Below are 6,703 nucleotides of genomic sequence, written 5' to 3'. Positions count from 1 at the left end.
TACACACATAGAGAAAATACAACACCTCCAAGCTGACTTCTAAGATAGATTTTTAACAATTTTAAAATTATTGACCTCTACAATAATACAATTACAAATCTTTTGATAGAGATCAAACACACTCTCAATTTTAAGCCACTGGTAATGAATTTTTAGATGATGATTTTTGTCAATTTGAACACGGGCTAGTACGACCGATAAATATTGAAACTACTTTTGATTTTACATCTAACACATTCAGCTATTCATTATTTAATATCGTTACTCAGTGTTTCGTAATTATCAAGTATTTCATAACTTCTTAGTATCTCGCAAATTACTTATGAAAACGTCATCTCATTTATTGCTGGAAATACCAATTATTTCGCAAATTTTTGGTGTCTTGCGACTTAATGTTTTGTAACTAAAGTATTTTCAAAACCGGCTTTATGATACATGAAAACTCATGTATTTTATATAAAATACAAAAAGTTTTGAAATACTTTAATGAAAAAATACTTTAAAATTTACAAGTTTACAAACAAGAAAATTATTTCAATACTTTATGTAAAAAATGATCAAAAGGTTTAATGCGTTTTGAGATATATATATATTTTTTTGTGATTATATCTTTGTTTATGGTAGAATTAGTCAATTTCGTTTGCCAATTTATTGGGCTTGTAACACAAGTCACCTACTTATTAGACCCAAGTATATTAGGCCTAGGGCACTCTCATTTCTAAACTGTAAACACCATCGTCCATATTTCAGAGAAAGGGCAAAACAATGTCGTCGAAGGTGGCTCTGAAGGCGAAGGGGAAATCAACCAAAGGATCAAAGCCATCACCTGATAATTCACCATCAAAGCTCTTGAAGGAATGGAGCACATGGACCATGAAGAAGGCTAAAGTCATCACGCACTACGGATTCATTCCGTTGGTTATCATCATCGGTATGAACTCCGAGCCTAAACCCTCCATCTCTCAGCTTCTCAGCCCCGTTTGATCGGTAATAATCCTTCAGTATTCGTCGACTTGAATCCTGAAACAAATCCATTTACTCTATGTTGAAATATCGACTGCTACCGCGAGTTAGGGTTTATATTTTTCTGTTTTTTCGCATCCTTCTGATGGGTTCTTCCAGTTAACTGCTTGTCTCATGAAGTAATAAAATTTAGGGTTTTTGTGATGCATCTAACTATATTTACATACAAATGGATTTCTTGATTTTGTTATGTGCGAAAGAAATTGGGGTTTTTTTTGTTTATGAAATCTTAGATAGCTGCTTCCTTTGTTTGGTTTGGCTTTGTGTTTGATTATGTAATGTGCACATACACATGTACATATTATGTGTTTATTATCTATGAATATATGCATATATGCCTTATTATCTGTGAATATATGCATATATGCCTCAAGTAGATAAAGATCGAACCCTTTTTGGTTCTTTAATGTGTAATTTGATGTTCGACATTAGCATCCACATTTTCGTTAATCTTTTGGGTTATGATTTCAAAGTAATCTTTATTTCAAATACTAGTAAGAATTCGTGTAGGATCATAATTTAAGTTTGATTCCCACATGAGCTTTCTATGAAAGTGGCTTGTGGAGAAGAATTGTGGTTCTTGTCTGTATTTCAATGAACTTGAAAAAAATTGGAATAAAGAAAACTGGATTGGTTAAAGACTAATCATCTATTTCAAAGTGATCCGACTTTTACAATTAATTTTAAACCGTTATATTTGTTGAAATATTTGTGAAATCGTTAATGTAAACAAACCCAAAAATTTCCAACATAATCTTAAGTTTTTGTTGGTGTGAAATATCTCAACAAAATCTTTTTTCTAGTCATGTTATTTATAAACTATTTGTAGTCATGATATCCAACAATATATGCCTGCAATTAGCAAGATTTTTGCAAGATTTTAGGGTATCCTTATTGTTGGGCTTCTTATGTCCATGTCCTTTCAAAGATTTAATCGTGTGGTTAAATAATAAATGTCTCTATTCTTGTTATTACCCAAAAGAATGTCATCTTTGTATTTCTTCAGTCCGACTACTCTGCCATTAATAAACCCAAATGAGTTTTATCAATGAACATCAATTTTGTAATTATATTTGTAACGGCTCAAATTTTCAAGCAAAATTTTTCTTTTTAAAACAAGAGCAAAATTTTTCTTTTTAAAACAAGATTTAATAACTAAAAACAATCATGTAAAATATCATATCATTAAATTGTTTTAAAAGTCATAAAACATATTATCAAAACAAAGTCATATCATAAAACTAATATAAGTCTCAAAACAGTTCATATACCGATGTGAGTGTACACTCATGCCATGTCATTCCCTTTCTCACCTAAACAACCTAAAAACGTTTAACTTTAAAATGCAAACGCAAAGATTAGTGAGTTTGCCAATATACCAAACATTCCAGTACACAAACAATATTATGGTTTAACCATAGTCTCATATAACACGATTGCTATAGTCAAACTATAATCTCACATACAATTGCTATAATCCAACTATAGTTTGATATGCCATTGTTATAGTCCAAGTCTAGTCTTGCATACCATTTCTATAGTCCAACTATAGTCTCACATACAATTGTTATAGTTTACCTATAGTCTTATATCACTCATATATACAACCTATCTCATAAGGACATCTAATGTCACACATAATAATAATATAGTGACAAAACTAACATGAACCTAGCAACCACAATCTCAAGGTAGTCTCCACAAATGAAAAAACGAGCACGAACCGAAATGCATATTGTCATACACTCTTTCTCTTGAACTTACTCATCTAACCTCTTCTAAATCAATTAAACTTCTCATGACCATTTTCATGAGGTTACAACTTCATAATCTAATTTTTTTTTCTCATAAATGATCATTTTCCCCTTTTGGTCAATATTTGACTAAAAGTTAACTTTCTCTAAATTCCGGGTTCTTACATTTAACATTTTCTTCATAAGAAGAATCTACGATTTTGGCAAGCAAGTCAAGACCTTGGAGTGTTCTTAAATTAATCTCACAACTAGCTAGTTAGATGTTAATTAAATGGTTACTCAAAGTGCCTATTTAATTTATACATAACATATATATTCATATCTTATGCATATAACTAATTTTGTTATCTTTTATTATCATTTCCTACAAATAATAATTTATCAGTTAGTTGTTAAAATATTATTTTCATAAAATAATAATTCTCCAATTAAATATAAGTGTGGATTATATTTATTAATAATCAAATTACTTTAATAAATAGTCAACTAATAGTAATTTGTTATAAGGTGTGACCCTATTGGATCATATGTTATTAGCAACTATCATTACATAATAATTCTTGGGCATAATTTTTTTTTTTAAATCCACCATAACTTAAGGATGGAAGGAAAAGAGGCAAGGATTTCTTGCTGCGGATCACAAGGGGGAATGGATTTTGGATTTTGATAAGAGAAAAACCCAAGAAGTTTGAGCCTTTAAATAGGGTCCAAAATCAGAGACCTAGGGTTTTAAGTTTGGGAAAATGACCTTTGAGGGTAACTAACTGTTGCGTTTGTTCTCATTTGGTATCTTTCCTTTTTTGTACTCAATATACCATCGAACTTGTTGTTTGTGTTCACCATAACCCTTTTGATCGGCTATCACTTGTGATAGCCGGTCAAAGGGTTATGGTGAACACAAACAACAAGTTCGATGGTATATTGAGTACAAAAAAAAGGAAAGGGACCAAATGAAGACAAACTCAACAGTTGGTTACCCTCCTGAGTCATTTTCCCTTTACTTATTTATAGAAAATCCCACGTCATCTCCTGCTTATATTAATGACTTTATAAGATTCATTTTTGCTTCTCTTCAAAACATAACCCACGAAAGAACATTATTCATACATGTACAACTTTGTAATGCACTTGAATATTTATTAGGGGAATCTTAACTAATCAGGTGTATTTCATGACTACATTTATATTTCCAATCAAATGATTTATCGTATCATGGATTCTGGACAAGTCTATAAACGAGTGGAATCACAAGTGCTGTGATTTTTTAGTTTACTTAGCTTTAAGATCGAATTCATGGGAGAAGATACAACATCAATATGTACAAGATCATGCAGCTTTTGCAGACACATCACCATAATATACCTTGAGGTAAACGTTTATGTTGATAAATATACCTTTCATACATAGTCATATCCTTTTGCAGAGAGGTGTTAACAGTTAACCACAGTAAACATAACATAGACCATGTTTTAACGAAGCTACCCCTCCGAAACGCTCTTCATGTATGTTATGGCCAAAGAAGGTTGCAGTCTTTGATACTTTTGCAACTTTAATTTCAGTTAACTTTTTGGTGAAAATGACTCAGGAGGGTAACCAACTGTTGAGTTTGTTCTCATTTGGTCCCTTTTCTTTTTTGTACTCAATATACCATCGAACTTGTTGTTTGTGTTCACCATAACTCTTTGACCGACTATCACAGGTGATAGCCGGTCAAAAGGGTTATGGTGAACACAAACAACAAGTTCGATGGTATATTGAGTACAAAAAAAGGAAAGGGACCAAATAAGAACAAACGCAATAGTTAGTTACCCTTCAGAGTCATTTTCCCTTTAAGTTTTTGCGGCCATGCATCGCATCTTATCTTGCTGGCATGCGCCGCGACCCATAGATAGTTGTGCCACAAAGTCGCTTCTTCCTATGAATAATCTTTCTAGTTTCTAGAAAATGAATAAAACTTGGCGACCTAAAACATATCCAAAAAATAGACATTACAGGCGAAGAGAGTGGATAACCATCTAAACTTATTAAACTTTCGGTGTAGCACTCATCCATTGTAAATAATTATGTTTAATGTTCTTAGGGGCGGACGTAAAAATATACAGTAGTAATGCTACCAAATTTTTTTTTTCCGATAAGATATAATAACTTAGACCTGAAAAATGGGTTCGTGTTGAGGTAGGTTTGTTTCATGACGAGATTGGAAACCTATAAAATCTGTCAAACTTAAACGAACTAAAACCAAAAAATGCTTTTAATAAAAAAAATTAGTTTGAACAACATTAAACAAATTCAAACTTTAAACTAAATATTTTAGGTTTGATATAGTTTGTAACTAGTGGCGAAGAGAGCAGGGGCATGCCGATGCTCTGCCCCTGCCAACTTTTTATTTGACCACCGACTATACATTAACCACGACCATGAATCATCTAAGGTCCTAAATGCTAAAGCCCACTGCACCCTCCAAAATCCAAACGCATACCCTTAATATAATATTTGAAATGTTAAATTCTATTACAAAAACTTTTAATATATATATATATATATATATATATATATATATATATATATATATATATATATATATATATATTAAATAATAAATACCAATATTGTTCGCCCTTAATCACCGTCACAATGAATCTACGATGCCTCAAAAAATTAGGATCGATTTTTTTTTAAATCGCATACGTATTATACCTTCTAAATCATACATACTTATAAAGCTAGCATTTTTTCTTGAATCTCATGCATTTGAAACCCTCTTTTTTAACTTCCTCAAACCATATTCATTTGAAACCCCCTTTTTTAATTAATGAAACTCAAAAGTTTTTTTAATTATTATTTAACACTCAAAAGTTTTATAACTTATATTATGTTTAATTAACATTTAGTGAAAAGTTTACTATAAAAAGATCCATCTTTTGGGAAGACATGCATACAAATCATATACAAATTTAAGAAAGAAAACAAACTTAAAGGTTTTTGTGTTGGGTTGAGGTTTTATAACCATTTTTGGAGATATGTTATTATATTAGAGCTTTTAATTTGTAAGTTTGTTATACTAATTCTTATTTTAATTTTCTTCGTTTTTGGATTATTGTAATACAATCGTTGTATATTGTGGTTTAATCGTTAATATATTGATCATATGTTATATAGGGTGATGTCGAAAATATATAATTAAATATTTTAAATATGTTTTTTTTATTTTGTAATTGTACCGTTTCAAAAAGATAATTAATTAAAACTCATAGATATGTTATACTTTCCATCTCTCTCTCTCTCTCTCTCTATATATATATATATATATATATATATATATATATATAGAGAGAGAGAGAGAGAGAGAGAGAGAGAGATGTCAAAACATTTCAATCAAAATTCATTTAAAATCTAATATTTCAAATGCTTTTAATAATGATTGTAAAAATTTCAACATATGTTACTTAATTGATTGATTAGTAAAAATATTAATATTTTGAAACTCCTAACTCTTAAACTTGTATTATTTAATTTGTTAGTTAACTAAAATATTCTTCCTAGATAAAGATAATATTTTTATATTTGGTTACTCATATTTATTTATGTAATTAGAAAACAAGGTGTACATAGAATGACTACTTCAATTTCACATAGGAATCGATACCACTAGAGAGGTATGTTGTCTTTAACCGGTGGTAGGAGATCCACATACCCTTTTGAATTATTTATTTTAATTCTTAGTAATATCTATTTTATATTCCTATTCACCTTAATTTTTAGGTACAAATTAAGGAAGATGATTCTCGGCGCACCAACATAAAGTCAAACGTACGCCTTGCAAAATATGTAATTAAAATTAAATATCATATTTACTACTCGACTTATTTTAAAACTCTTGATGACATTTATGTATAATGATATATTTTGTATGACTTCATTCTTAA

The 6,703-nt window shown here is 30.0% G+C and overlaps 1 pseudogene; it reads left to right on the top strand.

The window, feature by feature from the left end:
• The first annotated feature begins 705 nt into the window (after positions 1–705).
• LOC145123671 (mitochondrial import receptor subunit TOM7-1 pseudogene) lies at positions 706–1,297 on the top strand (annotated as a pseudogene).
• Positions 1,298–6,703: the final 5,406 nt, after the last annotated feature.

Source organism: Lactuca virosa, chromosome 7 (assembly GCF_052849685.1).
Source record: "Lactuca virosa cultivar CGN04683 chromosome 7, Lactuca_virosa_CGN04683_v6, whole genome shotgun sequence".
NCBI lineage: Eukaryota > Viridiplantae > Streptophyta > Magnoliopsida > Asterales > Asteraceae > Lactuca > Lactuca virosa.
The sequence above is the reverse complement of the archived record's forward strand: the minus strand, read 5'-3'. Positions and strand labels throughout refer to the sequence as shown.